The sequence below is a fragment of the Bos javanicus genome, chromosome 18, assembly GCF_032452875.1.
Source record: "Bos javanicus breed banteng chromosome 18, ARS-OSU_banteng_1.0, whole genome shotgun sequence".
Taxonomy (NCBI): Eukaryota; Metazoa; Chordata; class Mammalia; order Artiodactyla; family Bovidae; genus Bos; species Bos javanicus.
In genome coordinates this window covers 53,519,803-53,542,164 of record NC_083885.1, presented here as the reverse complement: position 1 = coordinate 53,542,164, position 22,362 = coordinate 53,519,803, and positions in this window count along the sequence as shown.

Here is a 22,362-nt window from a genome sequence, read left to right as displayed (position 1 = left end):
AGAAGATAGAGAGAGAGAGATATAAAGAAAAGAGCGCAGGCACGTGGGAGAGAGAGTCTGAAAGAAAGCGCTTTGGCTCCTCCTTTTATATGTTTTTTCCTCCACCTGGGCCTGCCCTATGCAAATTGGGCTTAGCCAGGAGTTTGTTCTGCCTGAAGTCTTCACTCTGGTCCTCGGACCTTCCTTGTCTTTTAGCCACCGCCATTTTGGACTCCTTTTCCCTATTCTACCTACCTAACATTCCCCTCTCAAGAGATGGGAGGCCCAATTCTTTGGGAATAGGGGTGTCGAGGTCTTTCTGGCTACTTCCTGCTGAACTGGGGCAGCGAGGGGTATTGGGCCTCCCCCTCTTGCTAGTCTCAATCTTCAGAGTCCTTATAGTGGTGTCCAAGGGCGTGTGATATTTTCCGTGGTCAGCTGTAGTTTTATATCTTTGTTGAACTGGCACTGCATGTTGTAGCTGGTTGACCTGGGCAGAGACAAAACAGGTTAGACAATTGACAGTACATGGAATAATCATAGGCATCATCAATATAGCATAACGAGGACTAGTAGGGACATTGGTCAATTTTAAATTCACATCGCCAGGATAGCTCAAGTCCCTCCTTGTTCAGGGATCAGAAGATCTATCTCCGGTCTGTTTTGGAGTACAGTCTCTGTCAAGCTGTGTTGGCTCCTTAGAGTTATCCTGAGAAATCTTATCCCCAGAAACCAGATTTTGGGGGTGTTCATTAGAACGGCACTCATTGGTAGTTCTGAATAGGTATCTGAGAGCTCTCAGGGGCTCACAGGTGTATTGAGTGTCCTCTTCTGTTTTCTTCCATGGCTTGACTCGTGAGTAGTGAATCCAGGATTCATGTCCTGGTACCTTGACTGCTGTGGGGGTAGAAAGTATTACAGGGCAGGGGCCCTTCCATGTGGGCTGGAGTTGAGCCTTTGGGAACCCATCTTTCCAGACTTTAATTAGGACTTGAGTTCCTGGAGCATATAGTGGTGACTCTTCAGAATCTTTTGGGTCCTGGTTCATACCCCACAAGCGTATATTCTGTTGGAATTGCCCAATGGCTATGGTATAAGACTGGAGGGTCTGAACCTCTGGATCTAGGAAGAGGTCATTGACATAAACAAAAGGTCTCCCATATAGCATCTCATAAGGACTAAGACCAACCTGTTCCTTAGGGGCAATGCGGGTGCAGAGGAGAGCTATTGATAAAGCCTCCTTCCATCCCAGGGAGGTCTCCTGGGTTATCTTTTTTATCGCTGATTTTAAGAATTGATTGGCTCTTTCTACTTTTCCTGAAGATTGAGGCCTCCAGGCACAATGGAGATAATAAGTAATGCCCAATGCTTTCGAGACTCCTTGGGTGACCTTAGAAGTAAATGATGTCCCATTGTCACTTTGTAATGACCTGGGCAGACCAAATCTTGAAATGATTTCATGGACCAGTTTTTTTTTTACCACCTCCTCAGCCTTCTCAGTCCGGGTGGGAAAGCCTTCAATCCATCCTGTGAATATATCTATCATAACTAATAGGTATTTATACCCTTGAGAAACTGGCATCTGGGTGAAGTCCATCTGCCAGTCCTCTCCTGGGTAGACCCCACGTCGTTGGATGGGCTGGGCCAGCTGGGGTCTTCAAGCTTCTTGAGAGTTGTTTAATTGGCAAGTGGGACAAGAGGAGACCACCTGTCTTATAGTTGTTTGGAGGCCTGTTCCTCTGAAGGACCTTCCTAGTAATATTTGGAGGGCCTTTTCTCCTAAATGAGTAGTGGCATGTAAGGAGTTAACCAACTTCCATTGGAGGTTTCCAGGCAGAAAAAGGAGTCCCTCCTTTTGGAACCACCCCATATGATCTTCTTGAAAGCCCTTGCTCTTAGCTTTAAGAATCTCGCCTTCAGTATATGAAGGAGTTTCTGGCAAATTAGTCTGTGGAACTAAGGTGGCAGTCCCTATTAGGTCATGGTTCTGTAATGCTGCTCTCCTAGCTGCCTGATCAGCTGCTTGGTTCCCTCGTGCCACTTCCGTGTTCCCTTTTTGGTGTCTTTTACAGTGGGAGACTGAAAACTCAGTAGGCAGATGGACCGCCTCCAAGAGTCGAAGAATCTGATCACCATATTTTATTGGGGACCCTCGGGTGGTCAAGTGGCCCCTTTCTTTCCAAACAGCTGCATGTGCATGTAGCACCAGAAAGGCATACTTGGAGTCAGTGTAAATGGCTATTCTTTTTCCTTTTCCCAGCTCTAAAGCTTGAGTCAGGGCTATGAGCTCAGCTAATTGGGCTGAAGTACCTGGTGGCAGAGGCTTAGCCTCTATAGTCTCAAAATTGGAGACTACCGCATACCCGGCTCTTCTTTTTCCATCCAAGACAAAGCTGCTTCCATCAGTGTACCAGATTTCCTCAGGATTGGTCAGAGGATCTTCTGACAATCCCTCTCGGGGTTTTGTCCAGTGGTCCAAGGTTTCTAGACAAGAGTGAAAGAGGAGAGAGCCCTCGGAGGTAGGGAGGAGGGTGGCTGGGTTAAGAACCTCACAAGGGGATATAGTGAGGCCTGGATTTTCCATCAGCATTACTTGATATCTGAGGATTCTTTAATCAGACATCCATAAATGGCCTCTCCCATTTAGGAGTTGTTTTACTTGGTGGCTGGTAAAAATAGTTAATTTGCCCCCAAAGGAGAGTTTTAAAGCATCTTCTATCATGATTGCAATAGCTGCAATATTTCGAAGGCAGGGGGGCCAGCCTCGGGCACTTAGATCGAGCCTCTTGGATAAGTAAGCTACAGGCTGGGGCTCAGATCCCAACCTTTGAGTTAACACTCCCAAGGCTATTCCCTCTCTTTCATGGACATAAAGTTGGAATGCTTTTTCTGGGTCTGGCAACCTCAAGGCAGGTGCCTGAGTTAAGGCCTGTTTTAGTGTAGCCTCTGCCTCCTTTTGAGGAGTTCCCCACATCAGTGGGATTGAATCATCTCGTCTCTTTAAGCTTTCATATAAGGGCTGGGCAATTAGACCATAGTTGGGTATCCAGATTCTACAATAACCAGTTAGCCCCAGGAAAGCTCGCAATTGTTTTCAAGTCGTGGGGGAGGGCAACTGGAGGATTCCTTGTACCCGATCAGAGGACAGCCTCCTGGACCCGTGTGTAATCTGAACTCCCAGGTAAGTGACCTTTGTCTCGACCATCTGTGCCTTAGCACCGGAGACTTTATATCCCCTTTCTGCCAAGAAGTTTAGAACCTGAATTGCATGTTGTTGGGCGCTTTTCTCATCTGGAGAGCAGATTAGTAGGTCATCTACATATTGTAATATTTTCCCATTAGGTCCCAGGTCCAGATCTAGGAGATCTCGGCTAAGGGCCTGTCCAAACAGGTGGGGGCTATCTCTGAACCCCTGAGGTAATACTGTCCAAGTCGTCTGTTGGTGTTTTTCTCCTGGGGCCTCCCACTCAAAGGCAAAAAGGTTTTGGGATTCTTTAGCCAGTGGTATGCAAAAAAATGCATCTTTGAGATCCAAGACTGTAAACCACTTGGCACTGGGTGGGATTTCTCCCAAGATTACATAGGGATTGGGTACTGTGGGATGGAGGGGGACTACAGCTTCATTTATAATCCGGAGATCTTGAACCATTCACAAGGTTCCGTCTTTTTTCTTTACTGAGAGGATTGGGGTGTTACATGGCGAACTGGTGGGGACCAATAGCCCACAAGCAAGGAATTTATTTATTAAAGGCTGTAGTCCCTTCTGAGCCTCTCTTTTGAGAGGATATTGTTTCTGGTTAGGAAACCGAGTGGGATCTTGGAGGACAATGATGACCGGTTCAGCTTGGTGTGCTCATCCAGGAATCCCCTGGTCCCACACCTGGGGGTTAATTTTGTCTTCCCATAGTTGTTGATCCCTCTCTATTGAAGGTGTAATGGGTTCTTCAGTAGTAACCAGGAGCTGTAGAGCTCTAGGGGCTGAAAAACTTCCCATCACAAGGGTGGTCCCCAGTTTAGTGAGTATATCTCTTCCCAATAAGGGAGTAGGACACTCAGGGACCACCAGAAACTGGTGGGAAAATATTTGTCCATCCCAGCAACAAAGAAGTGCTCGGGTGAATCTTTTAGTAGTTGCTTTTCCTGTAGCACCCAAAATGGTACAGGTTTGGGAGGAGAAGGCTCCGGAGTATGAGATCAAGACAGAGTAGGTAGCCCCTGTGTCAACCAAGAAATTCTCAGACCTACCTGCCACATCCAGTTGCACCCTTGGCTCCAGCCCCGTGATGGTTATCTGTGACAGGCGGGCTGGCTGGATCGGGCCGCTTCAGTCCTCTTGAACCATCATGAGGGTAGGCTTGGCGCTTGACCTTGAGGCTCTTGGGTCCCAAGGGCAGAGTGCCGCCCAATGTCCCAGTTGATGGCATTTGTGGCAAGCCGTTCTAGGAGACTTGTCACAGTTTGGACACTCTTTGGCCCAATGCCCCACCTGTCTACAGATCAGGCATCTGTCTCGTGCCTTGTCCCTCAAGGACTCGGGGTTTGCCATAGGGCTTCTCTGGAGGGCGGCCAGCATCTGGGCATGCCTTGTCTCTTTCTTTCTCTCCTTCTCCTGGGCCTTGGCCTCCTTCTCCTGTTCTGTTTTAAAAGGTATTGGTGGCTGTCTGGACCATCTCATCTAAAGAGGCAGCAGGGTCCTGCTGTTGTAGCTGCTGTAACTTAATTCTGATATCTGATGTGCATTGGGACAGGAATTTGTCCTTTAAAATCACCCGTCCCTCGTAAGAGTCTAAGTCCAGGTTGGTAAACTTTTGGAGGGCCTCTTTTAGCCTCTCCAGAAAGGCAATGGGGTTCTCATTGGGCTCCTGAGTTATTGCTGAGACTGGGCAAAGTCCCACAAGTAATAGGCTTCTTTATGTTTCCATGGGTGGACTTCCTTAGGGGTGAGTCTTTCTAAAGCTTATCCTACCCAGAACTGTTGCAACCTGAGAGCCAGGCGTCCCCGGGTCAGGGTGCAGATCCCCAGGCAGGCTGAGGCGTGACAGCCTCCTAGAGATCGAATCCCCGGGCAGGTCGAATTGGTCCCTGGGCAGGTCGAGGCGTGACGACCTCCTGGGACCCCTGGGACTAAAGGATCCCCGAACAGGTTGAGGCGTGACAACCTTTCGAGGACAAATCCCTAGGCAGGTCAAGGCGTGATGACCTCCTGGGACCCCCGGACTGGAGTTTGGGCGTCCCCAAGATCGCCGGTGTGACCAATGCTGGGTAGAATTAAGAGGTTTGTATTGCCCACTGTGGATGGGAATAGATATGATGTAAGTTCATCCTACCCAGAACTGTTGCAACCTGAGAGCCAGGCGTCCCCGGGTCAGGGTGCAGATCCCCAGGCAGACTGAGGCGTGACAGCCTCCTAGAGATCGACTCCCCGGGCAGGTCGAGGCGTGATGACCTCCTGGGACCCCTGGGACTAAAGGATCCCCGAACAGGTTGAGGCGTGACAACCTTTCGAAGACCGATCCCTAGGCAGGTCAAGGTGTGATGACCTCCTGGGACCCCCCGGACTGGAGTTTGGGCGTCCCCAAATCTCCAGTGTGACCAGTATTGGGTAGGATTAGGGGGTTGGATATTATAGAGTATTTCCCTCCCAAGGCCAACTATTTTCTGGTTGTCTCTCCAGAAGATTGTAGAAACCTTGTGGGTCTGGATGGGGCTCAAGAAAAGAGCATGAAACAGGAGGGAAGGGGGGGCAGAGCACAACTTTTGAAAGAATTACACAGCACAAGGGTATAATGTAAACCAATTAAAATCAATTGGGTCCAAGATGACAAGTCAAATTCAAGTAAACCTTAATCCCCAGTCTATAAGCCAACAGACACACCCAGAGGTGGCAAGACAGCTCCAAGGCACAAGGTCAGAAGAGGGAGAAGTGGGTGGTTTCCCAATGGCTGGGATGATCTTCTCACTCATTAGCATATGAATTCCATCCCCTCACAAAACCTAGCCAGGCCTAATTCCGTGGCCGCAGCCCTTGCCCTCGGCAATGGTTCACACCCTGAAGGGTGGCTTCTCTCTGGATCCTAACAAATCTACCTCTTATCGCTTTGTCTCTCAATGAATTTTTGCCATGAGACATCAGAGCCTGAGTTTCATTAGTTTTGGCCGGGCTTGAGTCCCGGGAGAGAGCTGAAGGACCGGAGGAAAAAGCAGTGGGAAAAACATGCCAAGGAATCCCCTTCATAGCCCGCCAGAAAATTTGCTAAATATCTGACCGGTGCTCACAGCTTCATTGGTCTGATCTTTGGCACAGAGAAGAGAAAGGACAGAAGAACCCCCACCGGCTTGTGTAACAGATACTGGGGCTCAGCAGGTAGCGCCTTTGGGACACGCTGAGGAGTAGCCTCTCCAGAGTCCCTCAGTTGTGCCCCTGACACCCGCCTGTTCGTGGGAGGTTGTTAAGGTCCCTCCAGCCTTGGGAGCGAGGACCTTTTACCTTAACCGGAGGTCTTCTGGAATCTGAGACTGGGCCCTGTGAGCTTTCTGCTGAGTTCGTTTCTCGCTGTCCCGGTTTCCAGCATGATGGGCCTTCCCCTGCGCTGGGTTTCTTCGCCTTCCGCTTCTAGCACTGGAGCTTCGCTGAGTTGGGCTCCTGTTGTGCTTGGCCTCTTCCACATAGAGGTTGTTTCAGCCAGGTTAAATCCGAGTCACGGCACCATAGATGTCACGCGAGTGTATGTTCCTCGGTTCTGTCTCCTCACAACAAAGATTTGGAGCAACGGACATTAGAGCCCTGGGCACATCACAGCTCTCGGGTCTTGGACAAACTGTGTTACAGCTCTTAGGCAATTCAGTGTTACAGCTCCATTTTATTTAGAATATAGCAAGAGGGAGAGAGAGAGAGAGATAAAGAAAAGAGCGTAGGCACGCGGGAGAGAGTCCGAGAGAAAGCCCTTTGGCCCTCCTTTTATATGTTTTTTCCTCCACCTGGGCCTGCCCTATGCAAATTGGGCTTAGCCAGGAGTTTGTTCTGTTTGTTCTGCCTGAAGTCTTCACTCTGGTCCTCGGACCTTCCTTGTCTTTTAGCCACCGCCATTTTGGACTCCTTTTCCCTATTCTACCTATCTAACAATAATGTAATGTTTTTTATTAATTTACTGCCTGACACACCTCTCTGGTTATGTTTCCTACTTTTTTGGCTGCATGTCCCTATTTCATAATATCCTTACCTCATAATATCCTCATTTACAGAGAGAGAAAAGTAAATTATCTTTCCTCTAGCATACTTGATGGAACTTTTTTTTAGTCATTGTCATTTAGAAAAAGTTCACAAGACAGTATTGGTGATGTCATCTAAGTATTTTGGAAACATGGGGAAAGTTTCATAAATTTTGTGGTTCAGAGGGTAAAGTGTCTGCCTGTAATGTGGGAAACCCAGGTTCGGTGCCTGGGTCGGGAAGATCCCCTGGAGAAGGAAATGGCAACCCACTCTGGTACTCTTGCTTGGAAAATCCCATGGATGGAGAAGCCTGGTAGGCTACAGTCCACGGGGTTGCAAAGAGTTGGACACGACTGAGCCAACTTCACTTTCAACTCATCTTAGCTACACATTTGGGAAAATATTTCTACATTCTAACTTCTGGCTCAGTCCTTTTAATTCCTGATTCACTTTCATTATGCAGGTGCTTCTGGAGTAGATCTCTTGAGGACCATTAATACAACAACAAACTGGCCTTGTACCTAGTGAGTTAGCACCTTGGACAATAGGATCATTCTGGAAGCCATTCGAGACACCAGGACAATTGGTTAGGTAATTCAGTTCAGTTCAGTTCAGTCGCTCAGTCCTGTCCGACTCTTTGCGACCCCGTGAATTGCAGCACGCCAGGCCTCCCTGTCCATCACCAACTCCCGGAGTTCACCCAAACCCACGCCCATCGAGTTGGTGATGCCATCCAGCCATCTCATCCTCTGTCGTCCCCTTTTCCTCCTGCCCCCAACCCCTCCCAGCATCAGAGTCTTTTCTAATGAGTCACTCTTCACATGAGGTGGCCAAAGTACTGGAATTTCAGCTTTAGCACCATTCCTTCCAAAGAACACCCAGGACTGATCTCCTTTAGAATGGACCAGTTGGATCTCCTTGCAGTCCATGGGTAATTCAAGTATAGATCAAAATGTCTATGAACTATGGGTTTCCCAGGTGGCGCTAGTGGTTAAAGAGCCTGTCTGTTAATGCAGGAGACATAAGAGATACAGGTTCAATCCCTGGGTCAGGGATTCTTGCCTGGAGAATTCCATGGACGGAGGAGCCTGGCGGGCTACACAGTCCATAGGGTCACAAAGAGTCAGATATGACTGAAGCAACTTAGCATGCATGCACATCTATGAACCATATCAAAATATCCCACAGAACCCAACCTAAAAGTACCTTCAACTCACCTTCCCCTCACCTAGATCTTATCAGTAACCAAGGTGACTCCAACACCATGCATGGTAGAGAGAAATGCCACACAGGGACACAGAACAAGGAGAAGTCAATCGTCTTAACCAATTGCATTAAAAAAATTTTTTTTTAATTTATTTTGGCTGCCCCAGGTGTTAGTTGTAGCATGCAGGATCTTTAGTTGTGGCACAAGTAATATTCATTGCAACATTCGGGATCTAGTTCCCTGTCCAGGGATCAAACCCGGGCTCCCTGCATCAAGAGCATGAAATCTTAACCAGTGGACCACCAGCTGTTGTTTAGTCTTTGAGTCATGTCTGACTCTTTGCAACTCCATGGACTGTAGTCCTCTGTCCAGGTTCCTCTGCCCACGGGATTTCCCAGGAAAGAATACTGGAGTGGGTTGCCATTTCCTTCAACAGAGGATCTTCCCTACTCAGGGATCAAACCCATGTTTCCTGCATCGGCAGGCAGGTTCTTTACCACTGAGCCACCAGGGAAGCCCCTGAACTATCAGGAAAGTCTCTTAACCAACTGCACTTTAAATATCTTGCTGCTGCTGCTAAGTCGCTTCAGTCGTGTCCGACTCTGTGCGACCTCATAGACGGCAGCCCACCAGGCTCCCCCGTCCCTGGGATTCTCCAGGCAAGAACACTGGAGTGGATTGCCATTTCCTTCTCCAGTGCATGAAAGTGAAAAGTCAAAGTGAAGTCGCTCAGTCATGTCCGACCCTTAGCGACCCCATGGACTGCAGTCTACCAGGCTCCTCCACCCATGGGATTTTCCAGGCAAGAGTACTGGAGTGGGTTGCCATTGCCTTCTCCATTAAATATCTTACTTTTGCAAAATTTTCAAAAACATCAGACCACAGGGACACCTTACTGGAGCCATGGAAAGGCCTATGTAAACCAGGGGCCCTGAAGCTTATGTGAGCTTTATGATAAATCCACTCTTAATACCAGTCTTCATGCATCTATTGAATTGAATATTCACTGTGTGCCAGAGGCTTGTGCCAGAAATCCTGCCCTGAAGCATCATAGCTAGTCTTGACACAGCCACCAACTGCTTGTGAGGGCCCCTTCCCTTGCTGGGTGTGAGTTTTTCCACCTGTAGACTGAGTATTGCTAAAAAATAACATTTTGGGTTATTATGCCCAGACATAAAGTTCACTAGACAGTCCAGTTAAGAACTTGGGAGTGTTGCAGTCAGAAAGACCTGGATTAGAATCCCAGAGTATATGAAAAAAAGAGAAAAATCTCAAGACTTCATCTTACCATCTTGGGACTACCAAAATAAGCCATGCATCTTTCCTGAGCTTCACTGGCTTCATCTATAATGGAGTTCAATGCATTCACTCATTCATTCATTCATCACCCATTTACTAAGAACCTGCTGTGTTTGGGGCACTTTTCTATAATCCAGGCACTATGTGCTGAGCATAGGAACCTCAGTGAACAGACAGAAAAAGCCTATGCCCTAGTGAAAAGAAAACATATAAATAAAATATAATAAATATTTATTTATATAAATATATTTATAAAATATAAATAGGGACTTCCCCAGTGGTCCAGTGGTTAAGACTTCACCTTCCAATGCAGGGGGTGTGGGTTTGATCCCTAGTCAGGGAACTAAGATCTCACATGCCACAGGTGGCCAAAAGTTAAAATAAATAATAAATAATATTTTTAAAAACTTGCAAAGAAAAAGAGAAAGAGGTGTCCTCTCTTAAAAAAAATATGAATAAATAAATGTTAGGTGGTGAAAAGTGCTATGGAGAAAAACAAAAAGCAGAGTAAAGTGGACAGGATGGGCAGAGATGTTATCTCTGAGAAGCTGGCTGAGACCACAGACCCAAAGTAAGTGTAGGAGCCATCCCTGTGGCCCAGAGGTAGAGCATTGCAGGAAAAAGAACAGTGAGTCCAAAGGCCCTGAGGTTGAGAGCTTGCCTGATGCATTTAAAGAACAGTGAGGAGGTCAATACTGAGTGAGTGGGAAGTAGATAATGTCTGGGAGAGAGCCAGACGTCAAGTGGTGTAGGGTCTTAAAAGTCATTGTGAGGTCTTTGGGTTTGGCTCTGAGTGAGGAGGGATCTGTCAAAGGGAGAGGGCAGCAGGGTCATAATTTTACTCACATCTTGAGTGGTCTCACTGTGTTGAGAATAGGCTGTGAAGGGACTTACCTAATGGTCCAGTGACTAAGACTGGTCCTGCTCCCAACGCAGGGGACCCGGGTTCAATCCCTGGTCAGGGGAACTAGATCCCACATGCCACAGCTAAGAGTTCTCATGCTGGAACTAAGAGTTCTCATGCCACAACCAAAAAAAAAAAAAAAAAAATCCTGCGTTCCACAACTAAGACTCAGCACAGCCAAATAAATAAGTAAATATTTTTTAAAAAGAGAGAGAGAGAATAGTCTGTTAAAATAATTCCAATGAGATAAAGTGGTACAAGTGGAAAACATGTTGGTGGTTCTACATAAAGTTAAACATAGAATTCTCAGGCAACCCAATGATTCCACTTCTAGGTATATATACCCAAGAGAATTGAAAACTTGTGTTCAGATACTTTACAAGAATCTTCACAGCAGTATCATTCATGATAGCCAAAAGGTGGCAACAATCCAAATGTGTATCAATAGATGAAAAGATAAATAAAATGAGGTCTGTCTATACGGTGGAATATGATTCAGCAGTGTAAAGGAATGGGGTACGGATCCGTGCTGCAATCATGGATGAACCCTGAAAACATTGTGCTGAGTAAAAGAAGTCAGACACAAAGGGTCCCATATTGCATGATTCCATTCACAGGAAACATCCAGAACAGGCATATCCATAGAGACAGAAAGCAGACTAGTGGAGGCAGGGACTGGAGCTGGGGCGTGGGGGTGGGAATGGGGAGTCACTTTCATGGGTGTGAGATCTCTTTGGGGGATGATGAAAATGCTTTGGAACTAAATAGAGATGATGCTTTCACCACACTGTGAATGTGTGAAAAGCCTCTTGTCTGTGCCTTTTTAAGTGGTTAATTTAATGGTATGTGGCTTTCATCTCAATAAAACAATTTTTAACAATTTTTAAGCAAAAGATTACAAAAAAATCATTCACATGAGAGGTGGCTTTTCCGAGGGTGGTAGCAGTGGAGGTGGAAAGATGTGGTTAGAATCTGCATCTATTCTAAAGGTAGAGCTGACAGAATTTGCTGATGGATTGGGTGTTGGGAGAGAGATAAAGAGGAGTCAGAAATGATTGCAAGGTTTTTGAGCAGAGAAGCTGCCAAGATGAAGTTCCCATTTATTGAGTTTAGATGAATAACAGGTGGGGGAGACAGGGGGGCGAACGGGGATCGGGAGTTTGGCTTTAGATGTGTTGAGGTACCTAATAGATTTCCAAGTTAAAGTGTTGAGAGGGTAGCTGAACTGATGAGTCTGAATTCAAGGATGAGGTCTAACCTAAATAGATAGATAGATAAAATAAAATAGATAAGCAGGATAGATACAGATAGATAGTTGATAAGATGATCAATAGATAGTATAGGTGGATAGTTGATAGATGAATGATCAATAGCTAGATAAATAGGATAAATATGAGATAGAAATATAGATAGATGAAAGAGCAACAGTTGATAAATAGATAATCAATAGATAGATGGATGGATGAATGAATTTGGGAAGCCATCCCCAAAGGAGTAAGTGGAAAGAAAAAAAAAGAACAGAACCAAGGACTGAGCCCCCAAGACCCTCCAATGTTTAAAGACCCCAAAGATGAGGAAGAAACAACAGAGAAGTCTGAAAAGGAGCAGCCGCTGAGCTAGGAGAGAATTCATGAGAGTGGGGTGTCTTAGAAGTCAAGGGAAGAAAATCAACCTAGGAAGAGGGTGTGACTGTCCACAAGAAGGCTCAAGTAATATGCAGGCATGTCACTTAACTATTGGGTTGAATCACAGAGAGAGGTTCCTGGTAACCTCAAGAGTTGATCTGGCCAACTGGTGGAGCCAGACCCAAACTGGAATGATTCAAGGATTGGAGAAAAGGAATTGGAGACATTGGTACAGATGACTTTTTTGGAGGGTTTTTTTGTTGTAAAAGGCAGCAGAACACTGGAGCTATAGCTGAATGGGGTTTAAAAAGCTTGTCTGTGTTAGAGAGTGTTTTTATGCCAATGAGATGATCTGGAAGAGAAGGGAGAATTGATGATGCAGGAGAGGAAAGAATTGCTTGATTTACAGCCCTGAGTAGCAAGAGGTGGAGAAAGCAATGGCAACCCACTCCATTACTCTTGCCTGGGAAATCCCATGGACGGAGGAGCCTGGTAGGCTACAGTCCATGGAGTCGCTAAGAGTCTGGACACAACTGAGCAACTTCACTTTGACTTTTCACTTTCGTGCACTGGAGAAGGAAATGACAACCCACTCCAGTGTTCTTGCCTGGAGAATCCCAGGGATGGGGGAGCCTGGTGGGCTGCTGTCTGTGGGGTCGCACAGAGTTGGACACATCTGACGTGACTTAGCAGCAGCAGCAGTAGCAAGAGGGGATGGGAAGTGTTCTTGGCAAGGAGGGTTTCCCAGCTTTAGCAAGAGGGAAGGGAGAGAACAGGGTCCCTGGTGCTGGTAGCTGTGACACCAGCTTCCTAGCTGGTAGTTGCTAGGAATATGCAGAAATTCTTTTCTGATGGATTTAAAACAAGAACAGGGTCAAGGGTGAGAGTGATGCCAGGGAAGAGATGTTGAGGTTGAAGGAAGGAGGAGAATATATGAAATATGCTTCCAGGATTGTGGGAGAGTGAATGGATATAAGCAGGGCTTCCCGGAGGAAATTACGGTAAATCCAAATTCAATGAAGTGTGTGTTTTTGTCCAGGCATGTTCAGCAGGTGCAAATACACGGCAGATGAGAACCAGAGTTAGGTGAGAATTGCCTGCCGATCTCATTCACATAAAAGCTGGGGACAGGAGCTGGTACCTGGTGAGTGCTGGGAAGGAAGGCGTCTGTGATCGTTGTAAGTGCTTTGATTTTGGAAAACTGAGGGGCTGTGAAAAGAACAGGGATCAGGATTTTGTCAAACTTTATCCCTTTACAATTGGGGAACAGAGGTCCCTGTGAGTCTCTTTCAAGTTTCACACACTCTAACATGATTTTTTTATGTGAGATGCTATTATTACTATACTTGTAAAATGTCCCAAAAGCTGAATCCATTATCCAATTTGCCAAGGCAATTAGCAAACATCCCTCAACCCCCTCTGGATTGTCCTGTGTGATGATTACAGCTGTGATAATTCAGAGCCTTCATTAAGCCCTAGGTGTCTTTCCTGCATCAACTCATTCAGAGGCAATGAGATGGTGAATGAGCGTGTCTGCCTGGGTTTGAATTCAGCTCTACTCCTTCGAGTCAATTTCTCTGTGTGTCAGTTTTCTCATCTGTAAAATGAGAGTGATACCAGGAGTATGTGTCTTGTAGTGTTTTTGTGAGGAATGCATGAGTTACTACAGGTAAAATCCTGAGCACAGTGCTATGTAGTTGCTGCTGCTGCTGCTGCTAAATCGCTTCAGTCGTGTCCGACTCTGTGTGACCCCATAGACAGCAGCCCACCAGGCTCCCCTGTCCCTGGGATTCTCCAGGCAAGAACACTGGAATGGGTTGCCATTTCCTTCTCCAATGCATGAAAGTAAAAATTGAAAGTGAAGTCATGTCCGACTCTTGGCGACCCCATGGACTGCAGCCCACCAGGCTCCTCTGCCCATGGGATTTTCCAGGCAAGAGTACTGGAGTGGGCTGCCATTGCCTTCTCCTGCTATGTAGTTAACACATAATAAAGAGTGGCTGTTATCATCACCCTGAATCCTCTTAATGATACTAAAAAGGAGGTACTATTCTTCTTCTTTGGGGCCATGGCGTGTGGTATGTGGGATTCCAGTTCCCTCACCAGGGATCAAACCTGCACATCCTGCATTGGAAGCTCGGAGTCTTGGCCCATGGACCACCAGGGAAGTCGCAGGAGGTACCATTACGCTGCCTTGTGGTTGTGACAGTGGCTGAAACCTTAAAGTGTTAATACTCAGAGACACACACATGCACACGCACAGAGGTGAGTTTGTAGTTATTCTAGGTAGAGATGAAAACTAAAGCAACCCAGAGAGGCTTAACTGATCTACATAAGAAAGTACATAAAGCCATACTTTCAAATCCATTAGATTGAAAATAAGACAGTCTAAGAACACCAAGCTCTGGAGAAGTATGTGGAAGAATAGGTCATTGGGCACTGAAGTATTAATAGGTGTATCCTTTCTAGAGAATAATCTGGCAATACTTTGAGAAATTGAATCTGAGAATGCCAGACAATCTGATTTCCCTAACGTCCAAATGAGGTGGGTATGAGTATGAGCCTTGAGTGGACTTTAGGTAGCAAAGAGTTGGAAAGAATTTCATGTCCCATCATTAAGTCTCAAGAGTGTTAGTCACTCAGTCGAGTCTGACTCTTTCCGACCCCTTGGACTATAGCCTGCCAAGCTCCTCTGTCCGTGGGATTTCCCAGGCAAGAATACTGGAGCAGGTTGCCATTTCCTTCTCCAGGGGATCTTCCCAACTCAGGGATCAAAGCTGGGTCTCCCACATTGCAGGCAGATTCTCCACTATCTGAGCCACCAAGGAAATCTCAAGCAGTGGAGTGTAAATCATTTATAATTCAATAAAATAATTTTTTAAAGTAGAATATAAAATATATCCTGGGACAGCCCATAAAAAGAGGTAGAAGTTGACATTGATGCCATTCCTAGTAATGCTTTAAGATGTCAGCTTGCAACAATCTAGTGAGAAAGGTACCATGATTTGTGCATAGTCACTCAGTCATGTCTGACTCTTTGCAACACCATGGACTATAGCCTGCCAGGCTCCTCTGTCCATGGGGATTCTCCAGGCAAGAATACCGGAGTGGATTGCCATGCCCTCCTCCAGAGGATTTTCCCAACCCAGGGATCAAACCCAGGTCTCCCATATTGCAGATGGATTGTTTCCTGTCTGAGCCACCAAGGAAGCCTACCACGATTTAACAACCCTCATTTTACAAGCACAGAGAGGTTCATAACTTGCCCCAGGTCATTCAGCTAGTGGGCTCCTGGGCTGGGACTTGAACACGGACAGCCCCTTCAGAGTCTGTAAGACTCATTCCTGGGACTTCTCTGGTGGTGCAGTGGTTAAGATTCCACGCTTCCAGTGCAGGGGAATGTGGGTTCCATCCCTGGTGAGGGACCTGAGATCCCACATGCTGCACAGCCAAAAAAAATTTTTTTAATAATAATAATAAAAAAAAAGACTCACTCCACAGGAGCTGGAAATAAGCACAGCCACATTAGAGCGCTCAGAAAAGAAAGATAATGAGGTTCGTCACTAAGTGATATTTTGCAAATTTAAAACACAGACAACAAAACTGACCTTAAGGATACACAGGGATCTTTGTAAAAGAGTAGAAGAAAGATTGGAGGCCAAAAATTAAGCACACTAGAGTGGGTGCTTACAGGAGGAGGAAGACCAAGGAAGGGAAATGACTAAAATTAAATCCCACCAAAGATGATTGTGCAGAAATCAGCTTCAGTCTTTGCACTTGTGGTTTTAAGCCTGAGAATCGTAGATGTTCCCAGGGAGGGGAGAGATGATGGAGGGGGTGGGCGTGTACCTAGAAAATTTGACTGAGAAGAGAAGGACTCGAGAGGGAGAGAAGTAGTAGAGTAGAGTGAAGCGGTAGTTGGGGGGGTGGGGGTGACTTCAGCAGCCAGGCTGCCAGGGTTCAATTCCTAGCTCTGCAGCAAGTGACTTCATTTCTTGGTTTCCCTATCCACAGCATGTGAGAGATGGCACAAAAAGCTTCACCTCCCTCCACCAAGCTTAAGGCAAGAATTCTATATTACTCCTCAGTGTTCTTACAGAGACCCCAGTTTTATTTCTCTTGCATACAACACAGTGTGTGATCTGATTTGCCTTTAATTTTGGGTGCTTAGCACATGGCATCTTAGTTCCCAGACCAGGGATCCAACCTGCATGCACCTCCTAAAGTGGAAGCTAGGAGTCTTAACAACCGGACCCCCAGGGAAGTCCCTGACTTGCCTTTTTAAAGGTTGGCTCCAGCTGCTGTCAAAAGGAGAGGCGAGGATGGGCAGATGTGAGGAGCTCGGGACAGGGGCTCCCGTTGAGAACCCAGAGGGGGGGGTGTGGACCTTGGTCGTGTTGATAGAGGCAGCGAGACGGAGGTCAGATTTGAAATCTAAAGGTGCCACAGCCAAGGTTTGCTGACAGATTGGATGTGGGTGTGAGGGAAAGAGGGGACGCCAAGGGCGAATGCAAGGTTTTGGCCCGAGAGACTGGGAGAGTTTGGAATTTATCCCACAGGCAGTAGGAAGTCCCAGGAAGATGTTGAGGCTGGGGCAGAGGAGGAGGGAGAGATGTGGTCAGAAGGCGTGATCACCAGAGAGGCACCCAGGATGGGGAACACAGGTGGGGATGGACTCTATCCCTGGCTCAGCCTCCAACTAACCGTGGGCTCCCAGCAAGATAAAGCTGTTCTCTGGATCTTCACTTCCTCATCCTACACACACACACACACACACACACACACACACACACAGCTATGAGGAATAAAAGACCTTCAAGTCTCTCTCAGCACAAGAATTTTTGCTCTAAGGTTCTCTAACTCAGGTAAACACAAATCCCACAAGATCAGACTTCCTCTCTTCATCCCACCTCCCAAAGCCCATCCTTGCTCCACTGGACAGGACACAGATCCTCCCTGGTCCGGGAACCGTGCAGATAATGTCGGTGACAATGGCAGGCCACGTTTGTGGTGCTGTGCTAACGGCTGTCCACACTCTATCACACGGAGACCAGACAGGAGCCCTGAGAGGTAGGTGCTTTATTATCACTCCCATCCGAAAACCGGGAAACAGAGGTTCTGGAGAGATGTAATGATCAGTCGAAAGTCACACGGGTGAACAGGGACTCCAGCGTTATCTCCCCAGCTGCGCTATCTACCGCCCCGGTCCAGCCATCAGCACCTCTCACCTGGATGGTCACCATCGTCTCCTCCCTGGGCTCCTTACTTCTTCCCCAGCCCCCCACATAGTGTCCTTCATGTACAGCCAGAAAGAGCTTGTGATAAAACCTAACTCAGGGACCTCCCTGGGTGTTCAGTGGCTAAGACTTGTGCTTCCCAATGCAAGGGGCCCAGGTTTGATCCCTAGTCAGGGAAGTAGATCCCACAAGCTGCAATTGAGTTCACATGCTGCAACTAAGACCCAGCATAGCCAAATAAATAAATTTTTAGAAAAAGAAAGTCATTGCTAGTATTAAATTAAAAAAAAAAACAAAACTGTAAGTTGACTCAAATCCTTCCTCCAAATCCTCCCACTGTGCCCATCTAACTCGAAGTCAAAGCCAAGTCTTTACAATGGTCCTCAAAGCAGACACAGTGTTCCCTTTCTAACTCCTCTCTGCCTTGACCCCTCCTGCTCTCCCCTCCCCCCCTCCCCAACTCTTCTCTAGCTTCCCTGGGAGCCTCCTTTTTCCTCCAACAAGCCAGGTGCACTCCAGCCTCAGGGCCTTTGCACCCTGTCTTCCTCCAGAGACCCACATGGCTCGCTGTCTCACCTTCTTCCTCTTCTGCTCCAAGGTCACCTCCTTGGCGAGGTCTTCCTTGTCACTCACTCAATTTAAAATTGTAGAGAATTCCCTGGCAGTCTCAGGGTTAGGACTCTGCCCTTTCACTGACAAGGGCCCGGGTTCAATCCCTGGTCAGAGAACTAAGATCCCATAAGCTGCTTGGCTCATTCAAAAGAAAAAAAAACAAAACAAAACTTCAGCCTCCCTCCCATTCCCTGCACCCCAATCCCTCATCCCTCCTTGGTGTTATTTTTCTCCGTGGCACTTACCATCATCCAACAGACTATATGTTACTTCTTTTGCTTTTTATCCTCTACCTCCCTGAAACATGAGCTTGTGAGGTCAGGAATTGGTGTCTGTTTTGTTCACTGCCCCACCTCCAGTGCCTAGAACAATGTCCAACATGTAGTAAGTGCTCAAAAATTTCTTTGTTGGATGGACTGAGTGAAGATTTGCCTTTCGGTTTGATGCTCATAACCACAATACACTGTGTTCAATCCACCACATTAACTATTCTATGTACCCTGACAGTGCTCCCGGTGTGGCCGAGAGTCCAAGATCAAAACAGGTAAAATCACTTGGCATGTGTCCCTGCAAAGAGATCACACCCCTCCACCTCCCCTGCCCCTACTGGCATTCAGGCAAAAAGCCCCTCCTGTCTAGGGTCTGTTGGGCTCAAACAGACCCCAGGCTGGCCCCTTCCCCTCCACTAGCCTTTTAATTCCCATGTTACTCCGCTGCTTAAAATCCTCCAATGACTCCAGGATTTCCACCTTGAAACCTCCCCACCAGGGTCTTTCATACTGTGAGCAGACCGTAGAATCAACCAGCATTTTTCAATAGTCTAAAATGGATCAGAGTCTGGGCACCATAGTATAGACATAGTATGGATGAAGGTACAGGAGAAGTATGATTTCAAGAAACTTTTGTCTCAGTGTTTCATGCATTGGAATCACGATGGAAATGTGTTTCTTACTGTGGGTCAAAATATTTTGCCAAACCCTGCACTACACAGACTGCCTCTCGTAAATCCCATGCACAGACTGGATGGATAATGTTAATATCAGCTTAGATTTCTCTCTTTGCTGGGACCCACGCCAAGTGATTTTACCTGCTTTCGTCTTGGACTCTGAGCCACACTGGGAGCACTGTTAAGACTCGCAGTTGACCGATGGCGAGACTGAGGCTCATACTGGAGAACGCTCAAGTCTGAGGTCCCCAGGCTGGGAAGAAGGAGAGCAGGGCTCAGGTCCCAGCCAACCTCCCTCTTGAGCCTGCCCACTTGCCCTCTTGCCCTGCCCCTCCCAGTCTCTTCCCCACCAAACCGAAGAACAACTTATCTCCAGAGCCCATCAAATTCTTCAACACCCCATCCAGCCGTACTGTTTGAACCCCCATTTTTCAGGTTAGAAAACTGAGGCTAGAAAGCATTTCCAAGAATCCACTCTTTTTGAGTCAAGAGAGATAAATGGCTAAGGAAGCATCTTTGACTGCCTGGCTTCAAATAACCTGCTTCAAAACTTTGTAGCTGTGTGATCCCAGGCAAGCTCGCTGAGCCTCAATTTCCTTTTTTGCAAAATAGGAATGATAATAATACCTACCCATGAAGCCATGCTTAAGACTTAAATACATTGGGATTTGTGCAAAGTTCTTAGATCAGTGGCCACACTCCTTGATTGGGAATTTCCCAATTGCCCTGTGAAATTTGACTGCTATTTGCCCCCCAACTTTGTCACAGAGAAGAGGAGGTTCTTGCCTGAGTTAGCACAGCTAGGAAGTGGGAGAGTCAGAATGTGGATGCAAATTTGCCTGAGCTTCTAACCACTAAGTCAGAATAGTCCTTCAGGATGTGAGCATCAGCAGCAAGAACATTTTCCAAATTAAGAAAAACTGACTCAGAGAGGGTAAGGACATGCCCAAGCCACACAGCAGGTAAATGGCAGAGCTAGGTTTCAAAGCTAGGCTTGTGTGTGTCCAGCCCAGGTTGACCTTTGTCCCATGAGCCCTTCCATAAAGTTCTGATGGGGCAGGAGGACAAAGCTAGTTGAGACCTGCCCTCACCTGCAGCTCTGTCCAGGGGTCTTATAGCCCTCCTTCTACAGCCTAGGGTGAGTGCTTCCCTAAAGGGTCTAAGGTGAGGTTACTGGGGTGGCACAGATGATGGCAGAGGGTGCAACAACCCCCTCCACCAGCCTCTGACTGGGGCCCTGCAATCCCCCAGGATTTGGTGCTTGGAAAGCTGACGTTAGGTTGCTATGGCGATGGGTTTGGGGCGGTTGCCATAGCAGCAGAACTAGCCTGGGTTTAAAAATATCTAGGAGGAGGTTTGTGTTTGTGTGTGAGTGTGAGTGCGTGACCGACCGTGCTGTTGTATGTGTCCAAACGGGAGAGCTTGTGGGGGGGTGCGGTGTGGAGCTGGGACTGCAGGCATGACTTGAGGGTGGGGGCTGAGCTGCACACAGAACTCGTGTGTGTTACAAGTGTCGCTGAGTAGCCTGTGAAGTCCCGTGCATTTTGTGCTTTAGTCTACATGGGCTACGTATCTAAATGTGTGTGATTCCCCAATTAGTGTAGAAGACATAAGTGAGCCTGTCAGTCTGTACATCACATGTCCCTAGCATGTATGCCTTATGTAACATAGGCTGTGTATGTCTTGTGGTTTTGATCATATACTTGTAACTTCTCAGTGTGTGTGTGGCCAAGTGTGGAGTTGTTTTGGCTCTGAACAGGGGCACCAGGGACACACTCAGATATCAGATATGTATCTTTTTGTGCATGAGAGCCTGTGGTGTGGCTTTGGGTCCACATGAGTGAATGCACATTATGTATTATGGGCATCTGTGTGTCCGTGTGTTAGTGTATGCCTATTTCCTGTGAGTCTTCATATATCAGAGTGTGCCTGTGTCAAACTATTGAGTGTGCACCTGTGTATCTGCAGAGGGGCCCCGTGTGACTCTGTGTTGGGGGGACCTTCACATATGACTCCATGGATGTTTGGGTATATATACCTGTGTGATGTGAGTATATGTGGCCTGAATGGTCGAAAGTGTGGATCTCTGCCTGACCCCAGTATCTCCCTACATCCCCCTGCCTCTTCCCTGTCTCCATGGCAACCAGCTCCTCAGCTCCCTCCAAGAAGATGGAAGGGGAGGATCCAGACTGCAGTGGACCACGACCCCCTCCCATCCCCCTTGGCTCTGGGGACAATGCAGGGGGAGGGGACAGATGGGCAGCCACCCCATCCACCCCAGGCCATCTGCTACCTTCCCCATCTCATCCTGGGGACCTGAGAGCATGGAAGAGGAGGGACAGGAGTGGGACGGAGCAGAAGGAGGAGGCCCCCAGCTGCCACAGTTACCCCCATTCAAGCCCCCTCTGAGCCAAATCTTACCTCTGGCTGACCTAGGAAGAAAAAAAAAATCCTTGGAGACCAGAAATTCAGGAAGAAGAAAATCTTCATGTATCAGACAAAATCGAATATTAGCAATGATCCATTCTCAGGAAGGGCCCTCTACTTAGAGTGACTTTGGGCTCTGAAATTAAGCTTGTCCTGTGCTTTAATCCCAGTTTTCCCTCTATCTACCTGTGTGCCCTCGGACAAGACACATTCCAAGTTCCTGGGCCTCCATCTTGTCATCTGAAAATCAGGTTTTCTTAATGCCATGTATAGTAATACTTACTCTTTAAGGGCCAAAACTGTTTCGTTCCCTGTTGTATCCCAGTGTTCGGGACAGTGCCTGGCATTTGGAAGGTTTGTTAAGTGCTACCGACTGAACTGTCAGCTGGGTACTAGGATCAGCGCTCCATGTTTTGAGTCAGGTGTCCATTGACTCAATTCCCTGAGCCCTTGCAGTTAACTTTGTTGATTCTTCAAGTGAGAGAAGAAAGATTTGAGGAACAATTTCCTGCTGTCAGGGGTGGGAGATATGTGAAGCAGGCTTTCTTATCGCGACCAAGTGATGTCCGGTGACTGAGGCTCAGTTTCCTCATCAGTAAAATGGAGATAACAGGAATACCTCACAGAGTGGGTTGCTGTAAGGTTAAATGTTTGTGACGTGCTTACTGAGAACCGGACCTGGCACACGGTAAGTGCTCAATAAACGCTCATTACGGCGAGGGGTGGGGAACGTGCGAAGGAGCTTAGGGTCCTTACTGTAGCCTGGTCCCTCTAGTGCCTGAGGGGAGGGGCGTGGTCAGCCCAGGGGGCGTGGTCCAGGCTTCAAGGGCAGACCAATGGGGCGCCGAAGGGCGTGGCCCTGACCTGCATGGGCGTGACCTTGCGCTGGTGGGAGGGGCCAGGCCGCTGTGGGAGT